Below are 14,721 nucleotides of genomic sequence, written 5' to 3' on the forward strand. Positions count from 1 at the left end.
ATGTAACCAAACACTCTCAACAAACTAATTTCTGCGGTTTGACTGTCAATGAACGGAAGGGTAATTTATTATTGATGTCAATTTTAAGTTACTATTGCACAGTGAATGCAACCCATTCACACTATCAACTTGAGGGCCTTTCACTCGTAATCGAATGATCCAGTGCTTCACTGCATCTGGAGAGCTGCCTCGTGGACAGGATCAGAGACTCGAAAAGGACCAAGAACACGAGCTGACCGGTGGAAAGGTTTCCATCTCGAAGAGTGAGGAAGACTGAAGCATCAAGTGAATGTGGAGGGGGGAACAGCAGTTACTTCCAATGAGTCAACGGCCAGGTTGGCGGTATTCGAATCTGGAGCAGCTGTTGCTCTTCACAGAAGGACTGAGTTTGTGTGACTGCTCTCCTCGTATGCTGACGGAAAGATGTTTCGATATTCTGAGATCTATGTGATTATGGGACTGTACTTTATATTGGTCTCCTTCAGTTTCTCGGTGTTTTCCTTCTTGTGGCTAATTGATCTGTTAATTTTTTTGGGTGTGTGGGGGGGGGGGATTCTATTCTGTGGAGGAGGGGGTAGGGGATTTTAGGGTTTGCGAGCTTTGTTTCTTTTCCTTTTTCATGCCGGGGGGGGGGGGGTGGTGAGTGGAGTTGATGTCTTTCCTTTCAACAATTCCCATGGTCTATCTTTATTTCATGGTAAATCTCTGCCGAATATCAGAGATTATTGTACATGAATACTTTGACAATAAAATGAACTTTTGAAATCAGTAGTGCAATGAGGGACAGGTTTTTTGGGTAATACCAACCAGCATATGTTAGGGCAATGTGTTAGAATGATTGAATAAAGAAATGAAGGAAACCCCAGCAAAGGAGGGTGTATATATTTTTTTCAAAAAGTAATTTTCTACCCTATATTGCATCAACATCTCAAAAATTAAAATTGTGAGTTGATCTTGCAGTAATCTATGTATACACAGTAGGTTCCAGTTGATTGTGACATACTGGGACCAGTACATTTTGGCCCAATTAAGCTGCTATCCAATTTAGCTGAAGTTTCATGGAAATACTTAAAAAAGGTATAAAAATGACAAACTGAGTAACAAATTGTTTTTAAATGAAATACAGAACTAATTCAAACACTAGCAATAATACTGCAGTGACTATAAAACTGTGTATTAGTTCCTAACACTTATTGACAGAGGAATTCATCTGGCACTTTTTTGGACTGTGAATGAACAAAATCAGTGCAGAGACCTAGTGCAGATAATGGACTGCTGTTTTACAATGCTGTCAATGACTGCATCCTCCAAAATCTTTATCTTCATTGTAACATTCAGGATGATTGTCAATACCTTCCAATTCTTCATAGCCCCTAACTTGCTGAAACAGTGAAATCGTTTCATTTTCACTCCCAGCAATTTCTGGCATCTCCAAGCCCAAATGCTTGAAACCATAGAGAGCAAAACTGTCCTGAGTTGTCTTATTGCTTATTTCTCACTATCAGAGACAAAAAATTCTGTATTTGAAGGTAATTATATGTGACTGCCACTATTTAAAAACTGTTTGCTCAAAGCACGGTGTAGTGTTTAACGTCCACACAAGTGCACTTGAATAACGCTAGTTAGGAACTGTTCAGCGACATTTCCTGCCGCAATTAAGTGACATAGTGTCCCAAAGCAAATCCTGTCTATTTTCTCAATTAGTTTTTGTTCTTTTAAGAGTTATTCCAAATAAGTGGCTGCCCCAATTAACTGGAATCCACTATATTTAAATAGAAATGTGTACAATTTGATTCATTTGATACACAATTTAAGGCACTGACACAAAATTTATTTTAGTCGTTTTTCAACCCAATTAACAAAGATCCTTATTTTTCTCTTCCACTGTGGAACTCCTGTTTCATTCTGGGCTATTACTATAAAACCCTCCCATACCCTGGAGGCCAATAAGTGTTGTCAGACTATAAAGTACTGGGAACAAGACATGAGTCCTGACGAAGGGTCTCGGCCCGAAACGTTGACAGTGCTTCTCCCTATAGATGCTGCCTGGCCTGCTGCGTACTAGCAGCATTTTGTGTGTGTTGCATGAATTCTTCCCCATTAAACAGACTTTAATCAAAGGTGAGAATCTTGTCCAATTCTCCTCTTCTTCAAGAGGAAAGTGAGGGGGTAATTCTAGAAAGTTCTGGCAATACAATAGTTTCAAAGGCTTCCTTCATTATTCCAGCTCCTAAGGATAGCATTCCAGTAAGTTAGAAACACAGAAGATTCTTCAGATGCTGGAAATCTTGAACAACACACACAAAATGCTGGAGGAACTTCACCAGTGAGGCCGCATCTATGGAAGGAAATAAACAATTGATGTTTTGGGCCAAGACCCTTCATCAGGACTGGAAAGGAAGGGGATAAGCTGGTAGTTTTGTTTCTGTTCTCTGAGAAGTTTTTCTTTTATAATTTCTACAAACTATTACATTCATCAATCAACTGGTCTGTTCGCACAGATGGAAAGGTGACAGAATGAACCTGCAGTGTGTAAAGATTTCGTTAAATTGATCTAGCAAAGGGAGTGAGCTGACAGTCAAATTTTCCAGCCTTTTCCTGATTGGAGGACAAAAGCCAATTCTCTGAGCTAGCCCTGCTGCTGTCAATTTTGTTTCCCGCTATCAACCAATAACCCACCCCTCCCTCCTTCCCCCAGTGGGACTGGTGTGGTCACAGCCAGGTCAGAAGGCAGGGGAATCACAGGTTATTTTGGGCTTCAAGTTCAAATAGGAAATAGTTTTACTATCAAATCTCAGAGTATCTTAGTCTACCTAAAAAGATGTTGGCACCACACAGTAAACTCTTTCTTCTATTGATAGGGTTATTGGAGCATATGGAAAAAATGACTTTCTCAGTATGACTCATTAAATGATGTTTGCTTTGTTTGAGTCCAGCAACTGTGCCTTTAACTCCAGATTCTATCAATCACAGAGCTGGATATTATTGCAAGAGGCTGAGGTTAGTATGGCTCTATGAGTGCAAAATTTCTGCCATTAAAAAAAATCTGTTGTAATAAATCACGTATTTCTTTTTCACACTTTGTGGCACATCGGGTGGCATTTTTGGGCTTCCATAGCATTACACTGTTTTTTACAAGACTGAGTTGCTAGCTTGACACTCAGCCCAGCTCAGACAGAAAGCGTGCAAAGAGGCAGCCGGATTTGAACTCAGGACCATTTACAGGTGTCCCCCGCTTTATGAAAGTTCACTTTACGCCGCTTTGCTTTTATGAAAGACCTACATTAGTACCTGTTTTCACTAAATGAAAAAAATCCAAAGAGGATTTTTGCTTTTACGAAAAAAGGCGCCCGCTTTAAGCTTGTGTTTACCCCAGGAAAGACTACCATGACCGTGAAGCCTTGCGCGGGCAGGTGTGTGCGCATGCGTGTATATGCTGATTTTTTTCTACAAATTGGTTTTTGGCCGAATCTTCCCAATTCTGGAACTGAAACTACACTGCACATACATTATTTCTACTTTATATAGGGTGTATATTTATCATATCATTCCTGCTTTTACTATATGTTAGTGTTATTTTAGGTTTTATGTGCTACTTGGTATGATTTGGTAGGTTATTTTTTGGGTCTGGGAATGCTCAAAAATTTTTCTCATATATATTAATGGTAATTGCTTCTTTGCTTTACGCCATTTTGGCTTACAAACAGTTTCATAGGAACCCTCTACTTTCGGATAGCGGGGGAAACCTGTACCTCAAAGTCCAGTGCTGACACCACTACGCCACTAGCAGGCAAAAATCATACAATGACCCTGATCTAATGTGACTGACTGGTGACTTTCTTAGACTCCGGAACTTCAGTTCTTCTTCATTCATCAAAGTGCAATGTTATCAAACAAGTCCCCAAGCAGCTACAACACTGACTGAAACTTAAAGAACTTCATTAGATCACCTAGCTAGTGTAATGCCCTGGTTCATATTTTCACTTTTATGGTGTATGTGTTTCATTTGACTCAAACTGATTTTGTAAATTCTCTGGAATCGAGTAAATAGAATAAAAATACCTTCACAACAAGTAAAATATTTGCTCAACGCAGGAACTGGGAATTGAGGAGGAGGGTTAGAGGAGCTTTCTTATTTTTCATTGAAAAGATGATCTGATGCTCTTAACACAAAATAACACCTGCCTCGGGTTTCCACAGGTTTCAAAAGGATGACCTTTAGGTTAGGGACTCCAAACGTTGTTAATGTTTATACAATCCGGCAGAACCAATGAAGGGAGTCACAAATGAAGCAAATTACATTACCACTTGAGAAAAAGCTTTGTGCTGGAGGCTGGCAAGATGTACATTCCCAGATTATCTGCCTTGCAATGTGAGCTGTCCATAGGTGTAGTTAGAGGCTTGGTACAGGAATCACTGTTGCCTTTCCTTACACACACACACCTTCTAGGAGCTTTACTTCTAGAGAATATATGCAAGGATATGAAAATAGCCGAGAAAACTGCACATGCAAAAAATGTCAATGTTAGTTTATAACAGATTTAATCCACATTAAAAAATTGCTGTAAACAGATTCATCATTTTAGACTGATATGGCTTCAAAAATGTGTTGCTATGATTTAAATTAAATGAAGTCCTCACATTTAAAAAATCATGATGTTTCCCTCTTGCATAGCCACAATGTAGCTGGTTACGTTTGTTAGTCCTCATTAAAGATCATGCTTTACCCTTTATGAATGCAAGCTGGGTTTGTTCTTGTACAGCAGCTGAAATTCACTCTTCCTGGGACCTCCGCCAACCACACACGTTGGCCCGAGACCTGTTGCATGCTGGGACATTTTGCCCACAGGACAAATTCAGCTTTCATTTTGTAAGAAAATGGCATACAAATAGAACAATTTCAATTATTACTTCTTCCTATTTACTGAGTTCATCTGACAAAGATAGATACTTCTAATGAAAGCAAAACCGTATAAATACAGGTGAAAGATGAATCTAAACCCATCTCCTGTCCTGAAGAATTGGAGTGTTGTTTACGGATCCAGGAAGTGGACCTGTGACAATGACTGTTAGAAATGCTCAAAGACTATCCATTGCACTGAAGATTCCATTTTGTATCGAGGTCAATCAAATTGCATAGGTAAGTGTTGCTCTTAACAAATGAGTATACTAGAACTGCTATTTGTTCAGATTTTATTGCCCAATATTGTTAACTCTACCCCTATTATTTGACTTAGGTAGCAACAGCATGAAAACAGTTAAAACATGCGAGTATGAAATCTTGGTGCTGGAGGTAAGGCTGGATACTATGAGACACTTACTACTCTACTAGTGGCACAAACAGAGATCTCCTGCAAGAATGTAGTGAAAATCCAGAATAGACATTTTAACGTGCTGTCAAATATTTTTTTATGAGCTACAACTTTGTCACTTCCAACTAGGAACTTAGAGAAACAATGGACAGATAGATAAAGCACTGAAAAGAAGGAACAAATTGACCAGAGTATTAGGCAAGGTTCCAGAGTGAAGGAGAGTTTTATTGCGATATAAAGGAATCACTCCGACACCCAGAATGATATGATTCTTTGCAAACCTCAGAGGCAAATTGTCCAAAGAAAGATTCAGCAAGCTGTATGAACAGAATGACAGAGGTGGTTTCTAAGGAATTTCAGCTCAATAGCTGACCATTGCAGGAGTCAGCTATGACAGGGAAAAGGCTCAGCACAAGCTGCTCTAGCAAGGTAACAGCAATTGAATTTGGCATAGACAATACTCATGGAGAAGATGTAACTGCACCAGCTCAGTGTGTTCAATCCCTCTGTCGCATTTAGAATTGATAAAAGATCTCAATCACATTAAGTTGAAGGCACTGATGGAGGACTGTATCACACTGTAAAGACAGTCCAAAAACTTTCAATACCCTATATTGATGTTATCACAAATAGCAACTTTTTAATGATTCCCAATACCGTGTAGCCAGAGCAAGGCAAAACAAAATGTTCTGTCGGAAGTGAGAGCTTTGGAAGTGATCCAGAAAGGAAATGTCAGAGGAAAACATTCTATGACTTAAAAAGACAGTAGAGAAGAGGAAAGGGCCTGGAGCCTGCAGGACCACAGGTGGTCAGAACACAAAGCAATGTGAAAATAGAGGCACAAAGATGGAGAACCCTATGATCAAAATAAAAACTATCATGGACTTTATACTGTCCAGCAAGGTTCCAAATTCAACTTAGCTACTCTGGTAGTCGATTAGTCATTTACCCTGCGCTATGCTGGTGTTTAGAATAGGTCATCCGATGTCTTTGGAGTATTGAAGGCAACATCTGAGGAGCAGGCTATGAGACTGAATGTGTATCAACATCTGGAGAATGGATCCATAAGAATTTTCAGAGATGTTTCATGGAGCTCATTGTGCACTGTTTCTTTGACAAAATGACTAAAAGACTACATTTGTCATTGATTAACTTTATTTTGTCTGTGAACAATTAAATGTACAATGATATACTGTATATACAAGAACAGTTAACAATTTGTCTGGGCTTATTACTGTTTTACTGGGAAAGCAGTATACAGTAGTATCTGCAAGTAGAAGACTACCATCAAGCTCTGAGTATCATAACTTTTTGCTATTTTGTCATAGGATAGAGAGTTTACTGGCTTTGGAAAAGGCTTTACCAATATTTGCCTCAGTAAACAGCAACACCAAAGAGCCTACATACACGACTGTAACAGCTGATAAACACACAATTAGTCATATGAAGAAGCAATGAACTTTTGAAGTACAATGTGTATGTTCTTCAGTTTTTATAGTAGCTGTCTACATTATAAATCAGAAATTGTTACTGTTTTGATCAGCTAGGTTTGAAACACCTTTCTTGCTTGCCTCTGCCACGCTCCTCTCACTAACTACCCTATGAACATTTGGAATGGGGTTGAAAACTAGGAACACACAGGCCTACACAACAGACACACAAACTACCTATCTGCCTACCCCACCAGCCACCTCCGGCCCATCTCTCAAGGAGTCCACTGTTTCCATATTGACCTCATTAGTGACTGCAGAACCCACAGAACTGTCGTGGAAGCAAGTCATCCTTGATCTGGGGGGATTGCCTGAGAAGATAACAACTCACCCACAGGCCTCTGCTGAAGTCATTCTTGAAATAGCTGAGAGAAACAGAGCATTTCAGCCCATTGCTCTTCCCTATTCTGGATTAGATTACTTTTGTAATTATGTAATAATGATTTTGTAAACAAACAAGAGTTCAAGTTTAATAGAGTTGTAAAGGCAATCACAGCAGACTTACAACTTTGCTTGAAGCAGCCAAAAGAGAAAATCTTCCTGTACATTTCCAATACTGCTATTTAGTGGCCTGAAGAATTATTCCCTTTAAAAACAAGCTGACCCCCCCCACTCCCCCACATTTCACAACATGGCACTTGCTTTCCGGAGATTCAAGCTTCCTGCCGCTACTCCAAAGCAAAGATCCCGAAAGGAAATGTAATGCCAGCAATTACTGTGTGTGCCAGAGGGTAAAACCAATATCTTATTTCGATTCCCTTCTTCTGACATCCCAATTTATTGCAACACTGTGGTCATACGTCACCATGGAGAAAATTTTGAAATTAGAAGGAAATTAGATGCAAACTAAACCATGTTTTAAAACGATCTGGGTGTTCTCCACCTTCAACGCTATCAGAATATACCAGATTATACACATGGCATGTTTTCTGTTTTTCATGTGGTAAATGAATCACATCTGGCATTAGTCAGGGGCAGTACTAACATATGCATTACACTGATTTGTAATGTTTTCTGAATTAACAAAGATTACACTTGTACTGTCAATTTGACTGAAGATTAGGCAGTGATTGCCCTTTTACTGTGGGTACATTTGCTGTTGTTTAGTCTCAGTCACACAGTAATTGCTCAGGCACCAATTATTTTAGTGTTGCCACTTAATGAATTGCTGTTCTTCGGGAAGAAAAATTACCAAGAACCTTCTTGCACTGATAGGCCACACAGTACTCAATCTGATACAGCTGACACCAACATGTTTGATCTCAACCAACAATATTCTACTCATCATCTATTAGATTCTTTTCCCAGAGTCAAGTTCAGAATGATAAAAAATCTTCAGTCTAGTTGTACTTGTTGGCTCTTTTATATCATTACCCAAGAATTTGTGAAAATCTCTCAACGTGTTTGATTGACACCCTGGTGCCAAACCTGGTGCCAATCTTGATTGACTCCACTTGAGTTCAAATAACTTTGCTCCTTTCTCTCACGTTAAGGCACACCTTCCCTATGATTTACCATCTGTCATGTTTTCCAAGTGGAAAAAAGTCCCAGATTCAATTTTAAATGATAAGACTTGAGATCCTAGTGACCTGGAAACTCTGCTCAGTGAAAATACTTTTATAACAGTGAAGAGAGGAGAGGTTAAAAAGAAAAAGCTGGAAACAACATTGTTAAAATAAATCAGAAGGTATTTAATATTTTTCTGCACTTCTGTGCTGATATTATATAAACACAACAGCTATAACTGGATCATTTGTACCAATGTCCTAGGTGAAAAATAAAAAAAATCATATTTTTGGATTTCAGATCACAATCACAATGTCTTCTCTGGAAATTTGATCCTGATGATAGTAAAGACATACAGGTCCATCTTGCTGAAGCAGATGCTGGTTTCCCTAAAGCAAAGTTGGACTCGAAATGACTACAAAGCCCAGATTTGTCCTTCTCCACTAATCCGCCTAATGCAAAGACCTTCCTGTTGATCAGCTGGGCAGGAAAAGGAGCCAGAACTCCTGAGGCTTCGATCGACAAGATACATTGTGAAGCCCGAATGCTCCCAGGTTTTATATACAAAGCCTCAGAGCAGAGCATCACTTTGGGGTCCTGGTGGCAACAAGGGAAAGTGGAAGAAAGTAGTATCCTCAAACAAAATATTCAAGATTCGAGATTGTTTAATGGCATTTCCTGTACACGTGCGTAAAAGAGAACAGAATCATTGCTACTCTGGATCTGGATATGGCACCGAAAAACAGGAAAGCTAAAGAACATAATAATAATAATAATAAAGCCACAATAAACATAAGTACATAAGATAACTTCTATACATAGATTGACTGTATGTCCTTAAACTGACTCTAGACGCAGGACTGTCTGTACACAAGTTGACTGACAGAAAATAATGAAGTACTGGTGGACTGATGGTTGGGGGGCGTGGAGGAGTGGGTTAGTGAGTGGAGGTGTTGATCAGTCTTACTGCTTGGGGAGAGTAACTGTTTTGAGTCTGCTGGTCCTGGTGTGGATGGTACATAACCTCCTCCCTGATGGGAGTTTGACAAACAGTCCATGAGCTGTGTCAGTGAGATGTTACTGGCCCTTTGCTGGCACCTTTCTGTGTACATGTCCATGATGGCAAGTAGGCTGGTGCCAGTGATAGGTTGAGCAGTTTTAAATACCCATTGTAGAACCCATCTGCTGCAGTGCACTTTCCATACCAAGCAGAGACGCAGCTTGTCAGGATGCTCTCTACTGCATATCTCTAGAATGACATGTATGGATTTGTAAAGTCTGGCTCTCTTCAGCCTCCTTAGAAAGTAGAGGTGTTGGTGAGCTTTACTGACTGTGTAGGATGTATTCTGGGACCATAAGAGGTTGTGCGAGGTGTGCACTCCCAGGAGTCTGAAACTGACTGAGAGTCAGAATGTTTAAACGTGACTGTTCAATCATTCCCGGAAATTCATTTCAATTTAGATGACTGAGGCTGCCTTTGACTTCTGTTGCAATTGATGCCAGTAAATATTGATGTACAGGCCTGGTGGCATTGCAGATTTAACTGGGCAACGGGCGTACAGCTGTCAGCCAATGACCCTCATTTTCATGCATCTCACCAAATGCAGCTTTAGAAGGCCTTCACTGTGGTCAGAAACAGTAAGGATTGTGGAGGAGCACTGCATTAAAATAATCAATTCATGGTGCATCCCTGCTACACAGACAGTTTCAAAAGCTTGTGCTTTAAACTATAACCTGGAAACTCTGCTTAATGTTCCTTCTTTTACCTTCCATCATATTTACATGTACCATGATTCATGAAGGGAATCCAATGAGCCATTTTTACATTTATTTTATTGTCATGGCAACTGAAACAGGCACACAGATATACATGTTAAAAAAAACACTAATGAACCAAAAAGGTGAACTTCCACCCTTTGAACAGCTAACTTTCTTTAAGTCTGAGCAGGCAATAAAACTCTTTTGTTCCAGTTGCTCCTTTTATAATTAATTTCCACAAACACTATACGCAAGTCCTCCCTGGTTAAAGTTGGGTGCAGGGGGAGAGAGAGAGAGAGAGAATGGTAACCAAAAGCATTCAAAATAACTGTTGTTGTATTTCCCCCCCCCCCCCAATATCTTCTGGCTGTGAGAAATGTAAAAAAATTCTTTTGATTTCTGCTTCAAATGCTGGAAGCACTCAGCAGGTTCGGCAGCTCCAGTGAAGAGAGGAACAGGCAGTGCTTCATAGTCAATGACCTTTTATCAGAACTGGGAAGAGGAGAAGACAAACATGCAGAGGGTGAGATGTGACAAGAACAGGAATTGTCTCATGTCAAAGTTTTCAAGGTAAATTACTTAAAAACCTGACACTTGGAATAAAATGACACAAACAAACTGAAAGCAAGGCCAACACCTCTGACTCATGAGAATTTCTGACCTGTGACCATTCAAACTGGAAGGAATATTTGGGATGGCATTGAGAACTGAGACAGTTGACTGGGTGTACATGGAAGCCCAGTTAAACTGTAGAAGGTAAGTATCAGCTCCTTTGTCTCCTTACCTTCCACACACTGTGAAGCACCTCCTGCCCTACCTAAAGCAGAAACCCAAATCAGGCATCCTTGAATCCCAGAACGGAAGGGAAAGCAAGTCCAGAGAGATTGCCAAATGTGGAAGGGAAAATATTCTTTATTAATATTAAATTCATCTGCTTAAATTCAGGCAAGAGGTCATGGAATGCGAAATTAACTTTTATTTCTCAGCTGTGTTTATCGGTCACAAGAGAGTAACTTAAATGGTTTTGGACGTTTCCAATGGACAATGTCCCAGCAAATAGCTATTTCTCTGATACAAATTCCAAGGCTTTGTTTCATAGAAAAACATTGGATTTGGTAGGACAACATGCCAGAATTCCAATTGAGGCTTTCTGACACAGCAGCTTCAAAATTTGCAAAATGGCCAACACTACTGTATCTCCTACTTGATTCTTGTTTTGTTCGGTGTTAGTTAATCTCAGGCAGGAGTTACTAGACAGGAATTGCTGAGTCTGCTAGATTTATAAGGCACTGGACAAAACAAATCACCTGTCTTGCAGTCTGACGTCTACTACTTTGCAGATGAAGAAAGTACTTTGGTAGCAGACTGGCAGACCCCGCTGCTCCCTAAATGGCCTGCTCTACATCGGTGAGAGCTGTCGTAAATTGGGGAACCGTTTTGACAAGCATCTCCGCTCTATCCGCCACAGGCAAGACTTCCCAGTGGCCAAACATTCCCATTCCCGTGTCAGTCCATGGTCTCCACTTGTGCCAAGATGAGGCCATCCTCAGAGTGCAGGAACAACACCTTATATTCTGTCTGGCTAGTCTCCTTCCAATAAACAAATTTCCCTCCCACCCCTCTTCCTCTATTCCCCACCCTAACCTTTTATCTCTTTTCATGTGCCTATTACTTCCCCTGGGTCCCCTCCTCCTTCCGCTTCTCCCATGGTTCTCTCTCCTCTCCAGCCCTTCACCTTCTCCACCATCTGGATTCATTTGTTACCCTCCAGCTAGCCTCTTTCTCCTCCCCCCCACCTTTTTGTTCTGGATTCTTATCCCTTCCTTCTCAGTGCTGAAGAAAGGGCTCGGCCCAAAATATCGACTAAATATTCATTTCCTTGCATGCTGCCTGGCCTGCTGAGTTCCTCCAGCATTTTGTGTGTGTTGCTTTGGATTTCCAGCATCCACAGACCTTCGCATGTTTAAAGTTAAAGTGATTAAAGTTAAAGGTTAAAGTGGTTGTGTTTTTGTTTGTCCAATGTTGTCCATATTGAGACCCAGACTTGTTAATAGCATTGTTGTTGTGCAGATTGAAAAAGACAATCCCTTACCATACTGGGCTGCCAGAATGTCACTATCAATATTGATACCAAACTGTCACCTACTTCAAGGCAAAATATGTTGCAAATTGATCACTAATAGATTATCATTTCTGCCAGGGCTTGTTTTGAAATGCACTAAATTGTGCCACTCCCCAGAGGAATTAAAGAGACATTGCCAACAATACATAAATGTTACAATATTGCTAACCCAAAAAGTTAGTATAAAATAAAACTTTAAAACTGGCAAATCAGGCAGCTTTAATGGGTAATATTCTCACACGTTTTACATATTATTATCTCTTATCTCAAATATCTCTTCAATGGTTAATCAGCAATAAGATCTTAACACCATAAGATACAGGAGCAGAATTAGGCCATTTGGCCAATCGAGTCTGCTCGATCCATGTTTCCTCTCAGCCCCAATCTCCTGCCTTCCCCTCATATCCCTTCATGCCCTGACCAATCAGGAATCTACGAACCTCTGCCTTAAATATACATAAAGCGGCTTCCACAGCTGCCTGTGGCAACAAATTCCACAGATTCACCACTCTCTGGCTAAAGAAATTCCTCCTCATCTTGGTTCTAAACTGACACCCCTCTATTCTGAGGCTGTGTCCTCTGGTCTTAGACTCTCCCTCCATAGGAAACATCCTCTCCACACCAATTCTATCAAGGTTGATAGGTTTTAATGAGGTCACCCCTCATTCTTCTGAATTCCAGTGAATACAGGCCCAGGGCCATCAAACACTCTTCATGTGACAAGCCATTCAATCCTGGAATCATTTTCATGAACCTTCTTTGAACCCTCTACAGTTTCAGCACATACCTTCTGAGAGGCCCAAAACTGCTCACAATACCTCAAGTGAAGCCTCACCAGTGCTTTATAAAGCCTCAACATTATATCCTTGTTTTTGTATCTCAGTCCCTTTGCAATACACGCTTCCTAATAAAATAACCCCAAACATTAACTGGATACAGTCCTGTTCACCTCAGTAATGATAGGTAAAAACTGAATATGGTAACTAGACATCAATATCTGAGTAACAGAAAAAGAGGAATCACGGATTAGATTTTGACTTGATGCACTGGCGGAAAAATGGCCATTATGGGGTGGTCATACGTTAGAGAATCATGTCAAATTTCCACTGTCAGAGCATTATGATGGAACATCCGTGACATTAACCACTCATTTATTCCCATGTGTAAATTCGCTGTCTGCTTATAACTTTAATTGCATTTCAAACGATAATTAATCTTTAGCTTTAGGCTCTGGGCTGCCCCGAGGACATGAAATATGCACTATAAATTTAATTTCTGTGAAATTTTATTTCAGAATAATTCAAGGACAAAGATAACTCCCACGAACATCTGTAACTTTTCAAGTTATCTTATTTTCAAAACACAAACAACATAAAAGGGGTAATTTGCAGAATAACTTTATGGACATTATTCTATCTGGAGTATCAGAAGTGATGATAGCAAAGTTCCACTTTTCCCAATGATGTGTATTTGCAGTTTCCCACAAATGACCCTCAACAGGAAATGGGGATAATGCCTGTCAATACAAATCCATTGCTGTGTTTTTCCTCAGGGGCTGTCACCTTCCATCAGGGGAAATTTGAGGTAATATTCCTATTTCTGGGATTTTAATTGCCACTGATATGGAATAAATTATAAAGTAGGCAATGATTTTAAAAATCAGAAGCCAGATGATTTGTAGGCTGTTGAAGCAGTAAGGCTATTTTGAGGGTTGTCACCAGCTGGAAGTGCTCCTCCAAGGTCTTTGGGCACTAATCAGGCCTGAGTGTGGAAGATTATTACGCTTTGATGGCATCAACTCCTAAAAGGAGGCCATGCAAGTTGTCTGAAAATCTTCATCATCTCCCTAAGGACACTGTGGAAAAAGAGATTCAATGGCTTCTTTATATGATCAAGCCAATTCCTCTTCCACTAACTCAGTTTTAATCCACACATACTCTTTGTATTTTATCAAGTCTATATTAGAGAAATACAATTATTCAAAGGGTATGCAACGTAGCTAAACATTTTTGCCCAGCTCCATCTTTACTATCTACCCATCAAACATGAACTCCTTCCCAAGTGTCCTTTCTTTCCACTTTTCCCATTTGCTCACCACACTTCATAGACACAAAAGAGTCAGCAGATGCTGGACATCTTGAGCAACACACAAAATGGTGGAGGAACGCAGCAGGATAGTTCTGAGTCCCTCCAGCATTCTGTGGCTGCTTCCCACCGTGCCTCCCTTACTCGGTTCCACTTCTCATCTTTCTTTCCTATCAGAATCCAGAATCAGAATCAGGTTTATTATCACTGGCACGTGACATGAAATTTGTTAACTTAGCAGCAGCAGTTCAATGCAATATCTAATCTAGCAAAGAGAGAGAAAAAAAATTAAAATAATAATAAATAAACAAGTTAATCAATCACATATATTGAAAAGATTTTTTTAAAATGTGTACATACATTACATTATACATGAATGTAATGTACTATACATTACAAAAGTGAGGTAGTATCCAAGGGTTTAAAGTCCATTTAGGAATCGGGTGGC

General features: G+C 39.9%; 1 protein-coding gene and 1 long non-coding RNA gene across 4 annotated transcripts in view; one reads left to right on the forward strand and one right to left on the reverse strand.

Moving 5' to 3' along the window:
- The window catches only part of zmp:0000001236 (mastermind-like protein 2), a 352,226-nt gene that overhangs the window by 23,050 nt on the left and 314,455 nt on the right, over positions 1-14,721 (reverse strand). The gene's annotated exons all lie outside the window — the stretch shown is intronic.
- On the forward strand, positions 4,990-6,652 carry LOC132391447 (uncharacterized). Its single transcript, XR_009511210.1, has 3 exons — positions 4,990-5,140; positions 5,238-5,293; positions 6,641-6,652. It is a non-coding gene; the product is annotated as an uncharacterized LOC132391447 (long non-coding RNA).

This window comes from Hypanus sabinus, chromosome 3 (assembly GCF_030144855.1).
Source record: "Hypanus sabinus isolate sHypSab1 chromosome 3, sHypSab1.hap1, whole genome shotgun sequence".
Lineage (NCBI taxonomy): Eukaryota > Metazoa > Chordata > Chondrichthyes > Myliobatiformes > Dasyatidae > Hypanus > Hypanus sabinus.